Source organism: Juglans microcarpa x Juglans regia, chromosome 1D (genome assembly GCF_004785595.1).
Source record: "Juglans microcarpa x Juglans regia isolate MS1-56 chromosome 1D, Jm3101_v1.0, whole genome shotgun sequence".
NCBI classification, from domain to species: Eukaryota; Viridiplantae; Streptophyta; class Magnoliopsida; order Fagales; family Juglandaceae; genus Juglans; species Juglans microcarpa x Juglans regia.
The window spans coordinates 27,884,032-27,901,614 of record NC_054594.1 but is presented as its reverse complement, the minus strand read 5'-3'; the positions used below and the strand labels follow the sequence as shown (position 1 = coordinate 27,901,614).

General features: G+C 38.6%; 1 pseudogene; it reads left to right on the top strand.

Moving 5' to 3' along the window:
- Positions 1–5,362: 5,362 nt before the first annotated feature.
- Positions 5,363–9,760, top strand: LOC121246147 (annotated as a pseudogene).
- The last annotated feature ends 7,823 nt before the right edge of the window (positions 9,761–17,583 follow it).

The window sequence follows — 17,583 nt, the reverse complement described above, 5'->3', positions numbered from 1 at the left end:
CAAAGATCTACAACTTTCATGCTTTGAGTTTTGAAAGATACTGACTGAATAAAGGTTGAAATCGGGCTTGAAGTTGACTCACCTGCACTGCTAACGTTTCAGAACGTTCGGCCTTATCGTACAATTCAAATATGCGATTTAATTGCAGATGTTTTGGAGATCTGGTGCACGAAAGTTACAGCTGGAAAACACCACTTTCTTAGTTATATTAGGACTCTATTTTATTTTTAATATTTCCCTTAATTAAATGAGATTTGGATATGATTATTTGAGGATAATGTTTAGGATATTTTAGGAGATTTGGGAGGATTCTAAAAAGGGGGGCATGGATGTGTAAAAGGGGAAAATGATCATACTAGGGCATCTCTCTCCCCTCTTCTCTAACTTTTCCTTCCAGCTTTCATGATGGCTTTGTGTGGCTAAACTTTCATAATTGGTTGAAAGAAACGAAAATCTCGGAATCAATAAAACTGTGAGATCTAATTTGTTTTTAGTGTTCAATTTATGGTTTGAGTATCGAATGTTTTTCTATGCCTATTTTCATGATTGTCTCGTTTAATTACTAGGAGGCCTACTAGTTTATTATTCATTGCAATCTATTGCTAGATTAGATATCAAATTCGTAATTATTTGATCCCTCTAATTTGTGAAGCAACTAAGATTTGATGATTTGCTGCGTCAGAAATTATTAGATGTTATGAAAAATGCTAGACGAAATTAAATGCAACCGCTCGTGCTTGTTTTGTTTAGCTTCATCAATCTCTCTAATTCTTAAGGCGGCTACTAGATTAAACCTTTAGTGCTTGTCTTGGGTTATTTAGTAGTTAGGGTTAATTAGATCGCTTGTTTTCTAATTAACTGCGACTAAGGAGAGATAGGAAAATAATTCCAACGGTGAATATTCAAAGTATGAATTAATATATATTTGCATCGATGATCAGTTGTAAAATTCCGATGGTGGATGTTAACTTAGACCAAGGTTTGTTCTTTTGATTGATTTCGATACTTTAATTTGAATTGTTTCTTAGTTGTTCTTAAAATTATTTTCGTTATACTCAAACTCCCCTAATCCTTGTTCACATAGCATAAAACTAAGTTAAATACTCTCCGTGGGAACGATCCTTACTTACACTACTACATGTATTTTTAGGAGTATAGGTTTTATTTTTGGTTGCTCGCACACCAGCCACGACAACCAGCAACCCACGGTTTTGCCAAGCCAAAACACCCCTATTTTACTGCACCTGAAACAGAGCTTCCGCCAACACCTTGACCGAGAAGCCAGCAAGCCACGGTGCCTTTGCACCATCCCGAGCAACCGTGCCCAACCTCGTGCCACTGTGAGCTACCGTCACACGATATCTCCACCCCTCCCAGATGTTCCCTTGGTAAAACTCTCTCTATATACGGAACACCCTCTCTCCCTTTCTTTCTCTCACTACATTCTCTCTCTCTCCACCTTGATCGAGTGACAGTTTTCTCTCCATCTTCCTCTCTTAGTGCTCTGCCTCCAAGCTCGCCGGAGAATTCATCTCAACTGTCCATCTTCGTTGACGTCCAGTCCAGCCAATGGGGAACCTACATTATGTCTAAGGGGGCCCATGTCCCCCCCAAAGTTTTAAAAAAATTCAAAATATATTCTATATTTTATTTATAATTCTATAAATATAGCAAATCACCCCCCCCTAAAAAAAAAAAAAGTTTACAATCCCCATATATTCTTTAAAATTTTTGAAAATTTCAATATACCTAAAAATGTCTTTCTTCAATTTATTTCCTATAGTTAAGAAATTTTATATAATTTCTATATATTATTTATTTTCAAGGATGTGGCCTCACCAAGATTAAATTAAAACTAAGTTTAGGAAGAAAAATAAACTTATTAATATGGATCTCCAGGTTTTTTTTGTTATACAATATTAGACTTCCTAATATGGGATCCAAAATGAAAATACAAGAAATATTATTCAAGGTTGATGATTTACATGAAAAATAGTTGAAATGTTTTAACCTCTAGACTTCATTAAGTAAATATATATATATATATTTAATGTCTCAATTATAGCATTATATGCTTAATATGACACGAAATTATATAGCTTTTGCATGAAACTTGATAAACTAGCTTAGATACTAGAATGAAAGATGATCTTTTAAAAGATCACTTAATAGTTTCATGAAGAAAATAAATTCTAAATATTTCATTATAAAATTAATAATGGATTAATATTATTTCATGAAACATTATCATCAGAAATTTGAAGCATATATTAAGTTATGCTTTTTAGAATTTTATTTCTATATATATGTAACAAATTATTGAGATCTAATTTTATATATAGTTATATTTTTATGATTTTTCAATTTCTTTTTATTTTATATATATGTGTCACAAAATAGAAAAGTTGGCCCCCCTTATATAAGTTCCTGGTTCAGCCACTGCGCCCAGCTCTAAGTCCCTGTTGCAGTTGATCCAGCACTCTCTCGGTTAGCAAAGAGTTTTTACGTACGTATTTTCTGGTTCCTTTTTGTTTCAAAATCTTTGTTGGTAAATCTTTTTTTTTTTTTTTTTAACTTCCCAATTTATTTCCTAAAACATCCCTTCAAGTGCGTTGTATATTTATAAGTCTAGTGCTCATTTTATGAGAGTTTTAAACTTTTTTTAAAAAAATATATAGCTTATAGAGCAAATAAATATAGAGCAAAATTTTATTTTGAATCCTTTTAGAAGAATATGTTTTATTTAACCAAAATTATGACTTTTTCTACTTATAATGATTTTGATATATTTATGTTATTTAGTTTTATATTTTGTAGTTAGACCTCATTAGTAAATGAGTTATAATTTAAAACCTCAGTCAGAGATTAAGTTGGATATTGAGGAATTTGGGAAGTGATGATATTTTTAGGGATTGATAATTTAGGTTTTTGAGGAATTAAAATAGGTTATTTTAGCATTTTAGGCTTAAATATTGAAATATGTGTTCAATTGAAAATTTACGAGAATTACGTGATTATTTTATAGGTGAAGATTAATATTTGTTCGGCATTGTTGATGAAATTTTTGAAAGATTAAGAAGTCTAGGTAAGTGGGGTTCATATACTAGTTTTGCACAAAAGAAATGAAATGAGGTTGACTTTCAAATTAAGCATATTTGTTTTTGAAAAGAAATTTGAAAATGATGTTTGTTATGCATATGCATAAATTGTATATAAGAGAAAATATTTTCTATCATAACTGGTGTAGATTTGAGATAATTTTGTGCATTCTGTTTCTGAATTATGCAAAAAGAGCAAATATAAAAATCTCAAAATTTTTTTCTATGAATATGATTTAATTTTTTGTCTATTTCGAACATGTGAAGTGATCTGAAGTTGTTTAGTATTCGGTTTTGATATGATGAGGCATCTGAAATCCCTGGCATAAATTTCTAATTCTATATCTGATTATGATCTAGTTTTGATGTTGTTATGTTCTGTTTCTGTTAAGGCCCTGCCACGAGTATAATGGTGGTTTATAACTCTACTACAGGGGTAAAACATGATATACGGCCCAGCCACGAGTATAATAGTAGTTTATACCCCTACCACGGGGGTTGAACATGGTATCTGTCATGATGCAATCTTCCGATATGATATGAAGATGATGTCTCAGTCCATGATATGTCGAAGGATTTTTTAATACGAAAGTTTTTTTTGAAAGTTTCACTCTGATGCTTTGTAGCAAGTTTTGTTAATACATTATGAAAGTAAATATGTTGTTTTTGCATTCTGAAAGTAAATGTTTTGTTCTGCATACCAAATTTTATAAATGCTCATGTTTATAGGCTAGTATACGTTCTCTTCTTACTAAGTTGTTGATAACTCACCCATTATCTCCACAATCTTTTTCAGATATTTTGATAGTTCAACTGAGTATCATGATTATGAGGCATTGGGTGAGATGATTTTTAAGAATATTAGATTAAGCATAAAAAATTTTATGATTATTGGCGATTTTTATTAAGAAATTTTATTGTGTTATAATGATTTGACATTTTGAAAAATTGGTTATATTGAAGAAATAAGTTTGAATCGAAATTTCTGAATGATATTGAAATTTAGACTCTATTATTATATTGTTAAAATATGAGTTTAAGTGATAGGAAATAACTCTCCAATCCATGTGGGACGGGGGCGTTACAAATTCTCAAGATTTTAGTGAACAACACAAAGGCTTTCATCAAAGCATTATGAGATACATGTGCTCATCATGCGCCCAAGGGTTTGGATTTTCTTAATGTTAATATTATCTGAATTATGCATAGAATCGGTCATTTTAAAAAAGGTCAAAAGTCTATCATTTGATTGATAGTTGCAACTCATTATTTTTAGGGTGCTGATACTCAACCTCATGTTTTTGTCCCTTCAAAATTATTACTAGTGCAAATTGCGCCTCTTTTTTCATTTTCGTTCAAACATTTTTTAAGTATCCTTAACCAATAAGTAATAAAAAATAAAAAAAATCTCAACTTCACCAATATTTACTTTCTTAACCATCAAGGAAAGAGAAATATTCTAGCCAAAAAATGATTACACAAAAGTAATCTCACATACTGATATGACTTGATGTGATTTGTTAGATTGTAAAGTTATTTTTATTGTAAAACAAATTTGATGGATCACATGAAGCCACGCCAATTTGTTAGATTAATTTTGTGTAATCCATTTGTGGCTGTAGTAGCACACTACTCCTCATTTTTTTGTATACACCAAATGAGTACTTTTTTTTTTACTGCACGTGAAAGCTATTGTGAAAAATTAGATTACATATGGATTTCAAACAAAATACTTGGTTGTTTACAATTGAAAGAAATTTCTAAGAAATAACTCTTCAAAGATAATGAATAATATAATAAATCGTAGGCCATAACTTTATGTAAAACTTGCATGTGATCTATAAAGTCATATCGGAAAAAAGCTTTCTTATTTATACAAAAATTTTCTAATTTGTTATATATATATATATATATCCCCAAAAAAAAAAAAATTGTAAAGAACAACCTAACCTATATAGCATCAGTTTCAAATTATTCTCAACAACTGTCTTTCTCGGAATAACATTAGACGTACAAAGATAGCATATCCATGTTAGCGTCGATCACACAGTCACTTTTGTTGAATCTTCAAACCGGTTTGTTTAGACAATGAAAGTAGAAATAACAACAAGAATAATAAAATAAGAAGCAAAGCAAACGAGCCGAGCTTATCAAGACTGAGAATATATAATATGAATAATAGTATCTTCTTATATAATCTAGGTATCCATTGTAATATCCCTCGAGGTGTTTGATACAGAGATGGATTTCTTAAGTCTCCTGCTATGGCTATCTTTACCTGTATTTTGGTTCATTCCCTCAACTCATTATTAGGATGGAAAAAACGAAGTGTAATCAAGTATCCACCGGGACCGAACGGTTTTCCAATCATTGGAAACCTCTTTGAACTTGGTGACAAACCCCTCATGTCCCTTGCCAAGTTTTCCCAGATTCATGGTCCCATACTGTCTTTAAAACTGGGCTGCATAACCACAGTGGTGATTTCTTCCACTTCAATGACCAAAGAAGTCTTCCAAACACATGACATCTCCTTCTCCAATCGAACCGTCCCTGACGCACTCGTTCTTACAAACATGATGAGTTTGGCCAACCTTGGATGCCGGTGTTTTCACGCTGGAGAAGCATTCGAAAGATATGTAACTTGCACATGTTTTCCGGTAAGAAACTTGATGTCAACTACCACCTCTGTAACGCCCTGATCCCGAAGTTCTGGAGAGTTAGTTCTTAATACTTAACATCAAACTTCAATAACACAACTATAAAATCTAAAAAAACTCCATAAAATGTTAATCCTTTTAATCAACCCAAATATATATGTTCCTTCATGGAGACAAACAAGAAATTCTCTATAACATAAATTAAAAACTCTCCAAAACTTGAAAATATCATTTACTCATCAAATCAAAACAACCAAAAATAAAAACAGTTTTCTAACTACGACTCTCAAATAAATACTTGTACCCCCAGGCACTTATATATTCCGTTACGGATATCACTTCTTGCTAAAACCTCCTACTCTTGTTCTCTATCTAGACCATCCAAATTATCTGAAAAATAATTGGAGATAAGGGGTGAGTTATCAACAACCCAGTAAGCAGAGAACATATACTAGTGTGTAAACATGAGCATTTATAGAGTTCATAATGTAGAACAAAATATTTTCTTTCAAAATGTAGAATCAGAATAATGCTTTCAAAATGCAGAGTCAGAACATGTTATAAAAAATATCAGAGCAAAAGTTCGAAAATATTCATAATCAAAATCTCTTTGGCATAGTATAAACTGAAACATCACATCTTATCTTATCATATCAGAACAAATACATTGTTTAACCCCCTGGTAAGGTTGTTCAAACCCCGATAGCTAACTGAGTAGAAACAGAATGTGAATCTTCTCCTTATTCATTCTCGAAGCCCCGAGTGTGCACATAGGAAAGACCACGTAGAAAACCACTTTGTTTCCAAAGTGGCTGCACCAGAAACAGAAAAGTTGGTACCAACCTAAATAGTGGCCACAGTTTTACACCCGTGGTAAGGTCAGAACCAAACAGAAACATAAACAGAATGTTATGCAAAAGGTTTTCAGAAAACACATCAGATCATATCAGAGTACAGAAAATCTTCAGAATAGAACAAAATCATATCACAAAACATAATTTGTGCCCAAAATTTCATATTCGCTCTCTTTTTCAAAGTTCAGAAACAGAATGTAAAAAATAAGCTCATGTCTACACTAGTCATGACAGAAAATAATTTCTTCTTAAATAGAATATCATGAGTAATGCAGAACAAATAACTGAGGTAGTTCAAATTTATTTTCATAATCAAATATGTATATTTTTCAAAAAAAACCTCAGCTCATTTTATTTTAATGCAAAGTCTAGCATAGTAACCCTGCTTACCTAGACTTCTTAGTTCTTTCAGAATTTTCCTAAAAAATGTCGAACAATAATTAATCGCCACCTATAACATAATAATGCAATTTTTAATAAATTTACAATCGAATACATATTTCAATATTTAAGCCTAAGATGCTAAAATGACCTATTTTATTTTTCCTCAAAACCTAAAATTCTCATAATTCCCAAAATACCATCATTTCCCAAAACCATCAATATCCACTTAATTGAATTCGTACCGAATAAGAATTTAATCGAACAAGCATTAAGATAATTATAGAACTCAATAGAAGTTAATATTCAAAATATCTAAGATACCAACAACATTTTATAAATAAATAGAATACATTGGCTACTAAAATTTCCATAAAATAAGTCATGAAAAACTCATCTCTTAAGAAAAATAGGTTTACTTCCATTAATTAACAATATTATCAAAATACAATATAATATTTAATGAGACTTAAAGCAAAACCCATTTAAATATAAAGCCAAAAAAAAAAAAACCTCTCACCCAAAAACATTAGGTTAAAACTAGTAAGTACCCAACCTAGGTTAAAACTTTACATATATATATATATATATATGTAAATACACCTTATGAAAGAAACTAGAGATGAACATAAACATATGAATAATAGAAGTGCAGTGGCGACAGGGACTCACCGAGAAGGTAGCGTGCGACAGCGCAGTGTGCGATGGGAGGTGGTGAACGCGGCGGAGCACTGAAAGAGAGAGAGCAACATGGTAAGGGAAACGGATAGTGAGGGAGAGATGGAGAACGAGAGAATGGAAACTCACCGAGAATGGAGGAGCTGCGTAAGGTGTGAAGATGAAGATGGCTATCCCAGTAGCGTCAAACGTGAGGGAAGGAGTTGTGCAAAAAGCTAGGAGATGGACAGTGGCAACGTCGGTGACTAGGTGGTGAAGCCACAACTCACGGTGGCCGAAATGAAGTGCTCTGTTTGGATGAGCAAAAACAGAGGTCTTCGGTTCTCAATGTTGGTGGCTACCAATCTCTCATGGACTGGGCACAGAGGTGAAGGGCGGAGGTTTAAATGGCTAATGGTTGAGTGGGTCACGGCGGCTTATGGAGGTGTAGACCAGGTTCGTCGGGAAGGCAGCTGCGATGGCTTCACGCAACATGCAACGCGGTGCACGTTACGTGGAGTAGGAAGGCAGAGGCTTCCTGTTAGGTTGGCGTGGTGTTTTCCGAGTGGGTGAGGACCGGGCCGGGCTGTTTGCAAAGAGGAGTTGCTGCGTGTGGAGTGGTTGTTAGGGCGTAGCAACGGGGAGAAGGCTGAGGGAGAAAAAAAGGTTGGCGGCAGCGAATGTAACAAAGGCAGTTTCTCTATGCATAGGTTAATGTGTGCATATATATATATATATGTGATGTGAAAACTCTAGAGAGAAGAGGGAGACGTGCGTGTGGATGGAGTAGATAAAAGAAAAATACACAAGAGACGTGCAAAATCATGCATGCTGTGGACGAGAGGAAACTTAGGGGTGAAAAATAGATAGAAAAAAATATAACGTGCGGGGAAGTTAACGTGTGAAATAAATAAATAAATAAATAAACTAAAACAAAATAAATAAATAAAAAAATTGAGTTTGATTGGGTTCGGGTGTTACAATCTCCGCCGCAGTAAAGTCTAGGAGCTGTTATCTGAAGTTCAAAAGTGTTGTGAAGACGGTTGTGCAGTAGCGATCGGTGAAGTAGGCTTTGGTACATCATTAAACTTCTTATCTAGTACCATTTTCTCGATGGATTTGGACTCCCAGCCTAGTTCTAGTTTGGTACGAGATTTCACAGCTCTTGTGAGGCATATAATGGAAGTAGGTGGAAAACCTAACTTGGTGGATTACTTCCCTATACTCTGTAAGATTGACCCTCAAGGAATAAGGAGCCATCTCAAGATTTTCACCGAGGAGATGATGCAGCTCTTTAACCAGATGATTGCTGTATGGTTGCAGCTAAAGAAAGTGCCTGGATATGTTACTTCCAATGATATGTTAGACGCTCTTCTCGACATCAGCAAAAATAACAACGAGGAAATTGGTACATCTCATATTGAGCATCTGTTACTGGTTATCATCTTCTCTCACTTAATTCTTTCAAAGTGTGATGTGTTTGTTTTCATTCATCTATGATATTGCATGATGAGTAAAGCTAAACGTCTAACAAGGATATGCAATATTATTGTGAATAGGAATTTGTTGTAGCGGGTACTGATATGACTGCAAGCACTTTGGAATTTTCAATGGCGAAGCTACTTCGAAACCCAGAAACCCTAATGAAAGCTCGAGCGGAGCTGGAGAACACCATTGGCAAAGGCAACCCTGTCCAAGAATCAGACATATCTCTGCTACCATATTTACAAGCAATTGTTAAAGTGACCTTTCGCTTACAGCCCACAGTACCCTTGTTAATTCCACGCAAAGCAACTAACACAGACACAGCCATAGCTGGTTTCATGGTCCCTAAAGGTGCACAAGTACTTGTGAATGCATGGGCCATTGGCCGAGACCCAAGCACTTGGGATAACCCAATCTCCTTTGAGCCGGAAAGGTTCTTGGGATCAGATATCGATGTTAGAGGATAGAACTTTGAGCTAATTCCATTCAGTGCTGGGGGGAGAATTTGTCCTGTGTTGCCTTTGGCATTCGGCTGATTCACTTGATGTTGGATTCGCTAATTCACTCCTTTGATTGGAAGCTCGAAGATGGTGCCTCACCTGAAGACCTGAAATGGAAGATAAACTAATAAAATGAAACTACTATTTAGTACGTATAACATTTGTAAAGGACATGTCCCACCACTAGTCAGGATCATTAACCTGCAAATCGTTAAGTGGGTGGTATAGTGTGCCTTTGACACCTCTGATGCTTAAGTCAACAATAAGTGAGGGATAATAATTCCAGAATGCTCAATCAGATGATTCGAAGATTGCCTATTGCCCTTATATATAGGTATGAAGAATATTGGATGAGTACTATAATTGATTAAATTTGCACAATGCTTAGCTATTAGAAGGCTTATCCCTGATATATTGGAGATATCTAATCACCACATTATCTATATTCATAATGTGAGACTTATCCCTTCCTAATAATCAGGGCGGTCAGGGTTTGCTTTAAGCTACATGACTCCTTCGAGTAGCTATCCTTTATAGATGATGGGCTTTGGGCCACTAATTTGGGCCAGACCAATATTAACTCCTCCAGTTACCCCACTAATTCACCAATGAAAGAATTGTAAATATCTTGCTTTACTTATTCAAGGACATTTGAGACCCTAGACTACACCTAATAGGAATTTTAGACGACCTATGGACTACCCCGTTGGCCCATTTATTACTTTACTCGTCGTTTCCACTTATCAAGAGGCGAAAATTTTAAACTTAGGAAATGTGCGCACGTTACCCAGTAAACATCACCACATTCTCTTTCAGTCAAGTCATTTAATCAGGTAATGATGATTTGCTGTTATCACCTACTCTTCATTTTTCATCTTCTTCCCAATTTCTTCCTTTCTTCTTTACGTTCTTGAGTTCCCACTATCTTGACTTCTTTATCTACAACCCTAATCTCCCTCATTTCTTCATTTCCCTTTGCTTCATTGTCATCCTCATGGCCCAACGCAACACATCCCAAACCCTTGCTGTCAATGAGTCTTCTTCTGCTAAAGACGTCCCATACTTTGAACGTTTTGGGTGGCACTCCACCCTCACTGTCAGGGACTTGACAAATCTTCGCAACACCTATGGGATCCTTGACTCAATACTCCTAAAACTCCTTCGCCATGGCTGTGTCGATGAAGAAGGGTTTGCCAAAATGGTTGCACTTCCCGCCTATGCCCTAACCCATGGTTTGTGATTTCCTTTCTATTGCCTAGTACGCGACATTCTTGATCTTCTTAGGCTAGCCCCTGCGCAGCTTCATTCTCATGCGTGGCAGGTTCTTCTTTGTTCTTACATTGTGTTTTACTTGGTTTTGGAACCCGGTAGGGAAGAATACCCATATTTAACTGCCTGAGAGTTCCTAGTGTTTTATTCTTTAAGGAGCTCTCTGGGCAACATTTGCAGCTTTCGGATTAGGAAGTAGTGGTTGGCCTGGAGCTTTTCTTGGCCTTTGGCTTTTGTTGGGAATTTCCCAATTAAGAGGCTATGCACCAGGAATTCCCAATTAGAGCTGCCTGGAGTACAATTCCCGACAACAAAGGCCTGATGGCTGCTTTGGATCCTCTATCTGAGTGGGACCAATCCTGTGTCAATAAGGTTGCTGCCTAGGTGAGTGAGCATGAAGATGACCTTTGGACTAAGGATATCTTAACACCCTCCAATATTGATCATTTTTTGGTAATGCCTAACCGTTCAAAGGTCAAGGGTCGCCTCTTCCTAAACAAGGTCGTGGCACCATCTCCCCCAACTAAGCCTTCCTCTAAGTCTTCTCCAAAGGCTTTGTGAAAGTATTCTCGCCAGCCTACTAATAATACACCTTCTCCTGTGACAAAGAGGGGGGCTACAAGAAAAGATGTTAGCACCTTCCTCTTGGCTAAACGACCTCAGGGTACCCCGCTTTCTACCCCCAGTCGCTCAAGGGCACTCGCGCCTTTTCCAGGCATTGACGACGTCGAGGGCTTGATGGGTCAAGCCCTTTCTGACCTGGCGACTGCTTTTGACTTTGATCTTCCTTCTCAATAGCTTGATTTAGCGTATAGCCCCACTTTCAAATTCCCTACATTCGAAGCTTCAGATTTGACAAGGGAAAGTGGCGAGGTCAATATGGATTTGGATGTTGCCTCTTCGTTGAGCCTTGCCAATCGGGCGGCCCATGAGGGAAATCAGAGCTGTGAAGATGTAGGCGACCTTGGTGTTTAGGGCAGAGAGAAAGGTGGTGATGCTTCTACTTTTGAAGAACACGAAGAAGGTAGTGAAGGTAAAAGTTCAACTCCCCACTCTCTGCCCACGACCATCTCTAGGGCAGGAACTCCTCCACTTGACCTAGGGGCTGGCGGCGACAATGTTTCTATCCCCTATCCTTTACCCTCCTCCTTTGGGTATGACATTGATTCCTCTCCCTTAGAGGAGAGTATTCCTCTAGACAATCTAGCAAGTTAGGACATTCTTTTGGGGATGTTGAACTTGCTTACACTAACGTTATTCGCCTGTTGGAAGATTTGGGTAAGGCCCCTAGGATTGGAGTGGGCTCAGCGATAGCGTCTCTTGAGGCTTTCTCCCTTGGTCCTCACTATGGGCCTGAGGTGAGGTATGATGGGGAGGTGCTTCCACCTCCTCTGATCCTACTAGAGATGAGATCGTTATCAGTATGGCTAATCGGCTTAAGAATTTCCTCTTTGGGATACATCTGACTCTGCTTATCTCACTTCTCTTTGCCATTTTTCGAAGATGATTGTTTAACTTTCTTGAATTTTATCTTTGTAGGGTGTCAACGATTTGGCAGATCATGCTAACTTGGAGGATGAAGTTCACTCTAGGCTTGTCTTTTCTTTCGATGCCAAGCGGGAATTTGAGAGATGGAAGGCTGAGATGACAGAGCTGGAAATCTTATTTGAGCAAGTGGATGGCTACACGCACTCTCTGGTGGGTGACTTGGACATTCTTCGCAACAAGGTTTTCCACCTTCATGATGAACTCCGTCGCACCGGGGCGGTGAAGGCCCAAGACAACTTCTCGTGCTCGCTCTTAGCTCTCCACCCTTAAGGAGGAGCAAAACTCTATCTGCCAAGAGTTGTTTAGCTCTTAGTAGCACTGAAATGAACTCGGGGAAGTGTTCGCCGCCTCAACGGAAAGCAAGTGGCAAGTTAATCTTGACCTTTCTGAGGTGCGTGACACTTTAGAAGAGCTAACCAAATGGCACAAGCAATACAAGAAATTTTGCACCGATAAAGATGAACAATAGAGGAAGCTTAATGAAATGCTTCTTCATAAGGATGCCCAACTGAAGGAAAATACCTAGCAGGTGAAGACGTTGGAGTCTAACTTGGTAGTTACGAGGGGAGAACTTGTCTTGCTTCATCCTCAGGTGGCGTTGGCATGAGGCATTTGAGATCGTGCTTTTGGTTATGGGTATGGGACTGGTGTGTTGCGGCTTAGATCGCACTTGTTGGCCAATCCCCGTATTGACTTGAGGCGTTTAGATTTGGAGATGGTTAAACCCGATGCAACCTCACATCAGTTTGTTGACGCCTTTGGTTCGGACACCATGCCCGATGCCTTTGATAGCCCTCATCCACCTCCACCTTTCTGGGTCATAGTACTTAGCCTTTTGTAAATAGTTGTCTCCCACTGCTACATTTGTAATGGTTTTTTGTAAACAATACAAACATTTTTGTACTTGTCCATGTTGGGAAAACTTATCCGGTTTTGGCATTTTATTATGTTACAATTTACGTTAATTTCAGGATGCTCTTTCTTCTTACTATACGAGTGGCTTATTTTTTGTACTTTTCGTTGTTGTCTTCCGCACCACTTTCCTTTGAACCATGAGTCTTTGTTCTCGACATTGGTGTTTAAGGGTCGTGTGGCCTACTGACTTACGAGCCCCTTTTCCATGGCACTGTGAGTCTCTGTACCCGCCATTGGTGTTTAAGGATCGCGTGGTCTACTAACCTTCGCACCCTTTTTCCTTGGCATAATGAGTCCTTGTACTCATCAATTTTATTTAATGGTCGTGTAGTCTAGTCATTGGTACCGCGCCCTTTTTTCTTGGCACTGCAAACCTTTGTACTCGTCATTGGAGTTCAAGAGTTGCGTGGTCTAGTCGTTGATGTTTAAGGGTCAAGTGGTCTGTTGACCTTTGCGCCCTTTTTCCTTGTCACCACGAGTCTTTGTGCACGTCATTAGTGTTTAAGGGTCGTGTGGTCTGCTAACCTCTGCGCCCTTTTTCCCCTAGCAATTGGAGTCATTGTACTCATCATTGGTCTTTATGGGTCGTATGGTCTGTTACCTTAGCGAGTCTTTGTGGTCCTCATTGGTGTTTAAGGGTCGCGTGGTATGTTGACCTCTGTACCCTTTTTGCTTGGCACCTTGAGTCTTTGGACTCATCATTGGTGTTAAGGGTCGCGTGGCTTGCTGACCTCTGTGCCCTTTTTCCTTTGGCACCATAAGTCTTTGTACTCGTCATTGGTGTTTAAAGGTCGCGTGGTCTTTTGACCTCCGCGTGCTTTTTCTCTAGCACCGCGAGTATTTGTGCTCTTCATTAGTGTTTAATGGTCACATGGTTTGTTGACCTCCATGCCCTTTTTTCTTAGCTGAGGGCTTGGAGCGGATGCTTTATTTACTATGAAACATAACGAAGAATTAAATAGTAGAGTTCTAACAAATCAAGAAATTAACATAATCAGGGGTAGAATTTCTTCAAGTTTTATGCATTCTAGGGGTGTTACAGCTCTTTGCCTTGGCTATCCTTCAAGTGGTATGACTCAATCTTGTGGTTGGTCACTACCACGTATGGTCCTTCCCATCGGGTTCCAAGGTTGCCCTCTTCCTTGGTGGTGACCCCGTTTTCTCTCAGCACCAGATCTCCTATCTTGAATGTCCTAGGTCTAACTCTCTTGTTCAAATAATGTTCTGCCTTTTTCTTGTCGAGTATCATCCCGACTTCAGCTGCCTCTCTCTCTTCCTCTAGAAGGTTGAGGTTTTCTTCAATTGCTTTATCAATTGTGGGCTCCGAAAAATGGCTGGTTCGGTAACTTGGCAGATTGACTTCCATGGGGGGTACCATTGTATGCCAAGGTGAATGGGGTCTCCTTGTAGGGGTCTTTACTGTGGTCTTGTAGGCCTACAATACTCCTAGTAGTTCCTCCGCCCATTCCTCTTTCTTGCCTATGAGTTTCTTCTTTAGAATTCCTAGCAATGCTTTGCTCGTAGTCTTTGCCTATACATTCACTTGTGGGTGTTTTGGAAATGAATATTTGACCTGTATCCTTAACTCGGTGCACCACCCTTGATAGTGCTCTGAATCAAACTATCGCCCCTTATCTGAGACAATGCTCTACAAAATTCTATGTGGACAAACGACATTCTTTCATAAGAACTTCATCATAGTTGTGGTCGTGATGGTCGCCAAAGGTTTTTCTTCCACCCACTTTGTAAAGTAATCCACTGCTACAATCATAAACTTGACTCCACCTTTCCCGAGTGCGAAAGGTCCAACTAGGTCAACCCCCTATAGGGTGAACTACTAGGGGGCGGTCATGGAAGTCAGCTCCTCTAAGGGGAGTGTGATACTTGTGTGTACTCCAGACATTTGACTCACCTTTTTCCAAGTTCTTTAACATCCTTGAGTGTAGTGGGCCAATAGTATCATTCATTTACCACCTTTCGAGCCAATGCCTTTCCCCCTGAGTGGTTTCTGCCTATCCCTTCATGTATCTCAACTAAAACGTAATGTGCTTCTTACGGTGAGATGCACCATAGTAGAGGGATAAAGAAACCCCTCTCATAGAGATCCCATCCACCTTTACAAATCTAGTCGCCCTTTTTCTTACCCTTCTTGCCTTCTCTTTTGCCTTGGGGAGTTTGCCCACATTGAGATAGTTGATGAAGTTTGTGGCGCCCCCGACCCCCATGTAAGAATACACAAGAATCGAGACGCCAGGATGATGACAACACGGTCATGCATCCCAACGAAAGTTCCAAGTGTGTGTACATGCAACAATTGTACAATAACCAACGCAGCGGATAATATAGATAAGTAAACTAAGTACCATAATTTTTTTTAATACAAACCAACATAAGTAAAATAATTAAAAGAGTTATACAGTCATCCCAAATAAAATAATAAAAGTCTCAAACCAAAACGAGTGATCCCAATCACTCCTTAGGTGGAGCCGAATCTTCAGGCTCACCCTCATCCTCCTCTGCATCAAAATCTGCTTTACCATAGAACGGTACCGCAAGTAAGTATAAACCAAATAACCATGAGATTAAAATACATTCATGCCACCAACAATAATGCATGTATATGATGAATATGCGTCAAATCCAAAATATCATTTTTCTCGAAAATGTATATTTTCCAACACACGCCAAAATCCCATTCTGGTCCAAAAATAATAATCCGTCATTTTTTCAGAAGATGACCCAAATCAATAAAACATCATTTTTCTAGAAAATGAATCACATAAAAATCCTTTTATTCAGCACACGTTATTTTCCCAAAAAATAGCCCATTAATCCATTTAACCATATGCACCATGATCTCCCCTAGGAACAATCCGCATGTCCTGGCTTCGTAGCGATGTCCAGTTCCGCGTCCAGTGCGTTCATGGCCAAGCATCCTCTAGCCCTCGCCAGCAGAGGGGCCACGGAGTCAGCACGAGACCATCTCGTCTGATCCTGTTGTCTCCCAGCGACAACCCAAGGGACATCACTCAGTATATTCCGCTCCTGAGTGACCAGAGGAGCTCTACTAAGATAATACCCCATCTTGGCTTGAGGTCGTGATACACACACCCAAAAATCCTTTAACACGTGAAAATCCAGTTTTCAATAAATACATGAACATGAATGCAATTACACGAAAACTCAGTTTCCTTTACAAACATGATCATGCGTGCAAATATGCCATGTACATGAATGACACCATATCCAACAACCAACAACTCCCAATACAAACCAAACACACGAACAACTCCGTCCTCCAATCCATCTGACCCTCGTACTCCTCGGACTCAGTCCGGCATAACCAACCAGATCACAATAATATGAGTTAATACAAAAATATATTTAAATCACGATAGTTCTTTGGAAAAATACTTACAGTGCTGTATAATAATTTTTGAAGGATCACAGAGCTGCAAGAAGTGGTGGCTCAGCAACGTAACATGTAAAATACACTGTGGCTATGGGTCTCAAAAACTCACTTCTGAATGGGGACAAACTATGACCCGAAATTGATAAGGTAGGGCTTAGGAATGTTGGTGAAGCTAGTGGTGGTGGTGGTTGGCCTTGGGTGGCGGCATATAGGGCGGTCGAAGACCACAAAGCCCAAAACAGAAATGTGGATGGTGGAGCTTCACACGTGGCGGATCGGAGTTAGGGATGGGTGGGTTAGATTGCTAGGAGGTCGAGGATGAAGTGGTGAAGAGATGGTGGCTGGAGGTGGCACGACGGCGGCACTGGAGCACAAGGAAGGTCGCGGCTTCGCGTTTGGCGTGGGGACTCACGGCAGTGCGAGGGAGGTTGAGATTGGAGGGGGTGGTCACAGGAGGGAGGGGAGGCTAATGGGCTAGGCGGTGAGGCACACGGCGGCGCTGCGGCGGCAGGCTGGGGAGAAGAAAAAAATGCACGGGGGAGAGAGGGGGAGCAACGCGCGGGGAGAGGAGAGTGAGAGAGAGAAGAAATGAAGAAGAAAGAAAGAAAAGAAGAAAAGAAAAAGGAAACAGAAAAGATGGAGGGAAAGAAATGAGGTTCAATCCTCACTTATTGGGCCACGAAAATGATCCAATGAAAACGGTTTTAAAACAGCAAGTCAAATAAAATAATTTAAACGTAATGATAGAATGAAAATAAAATATTTAAATCTCACAATAAATTAATTTAAAATAAAGAACAATTTAAA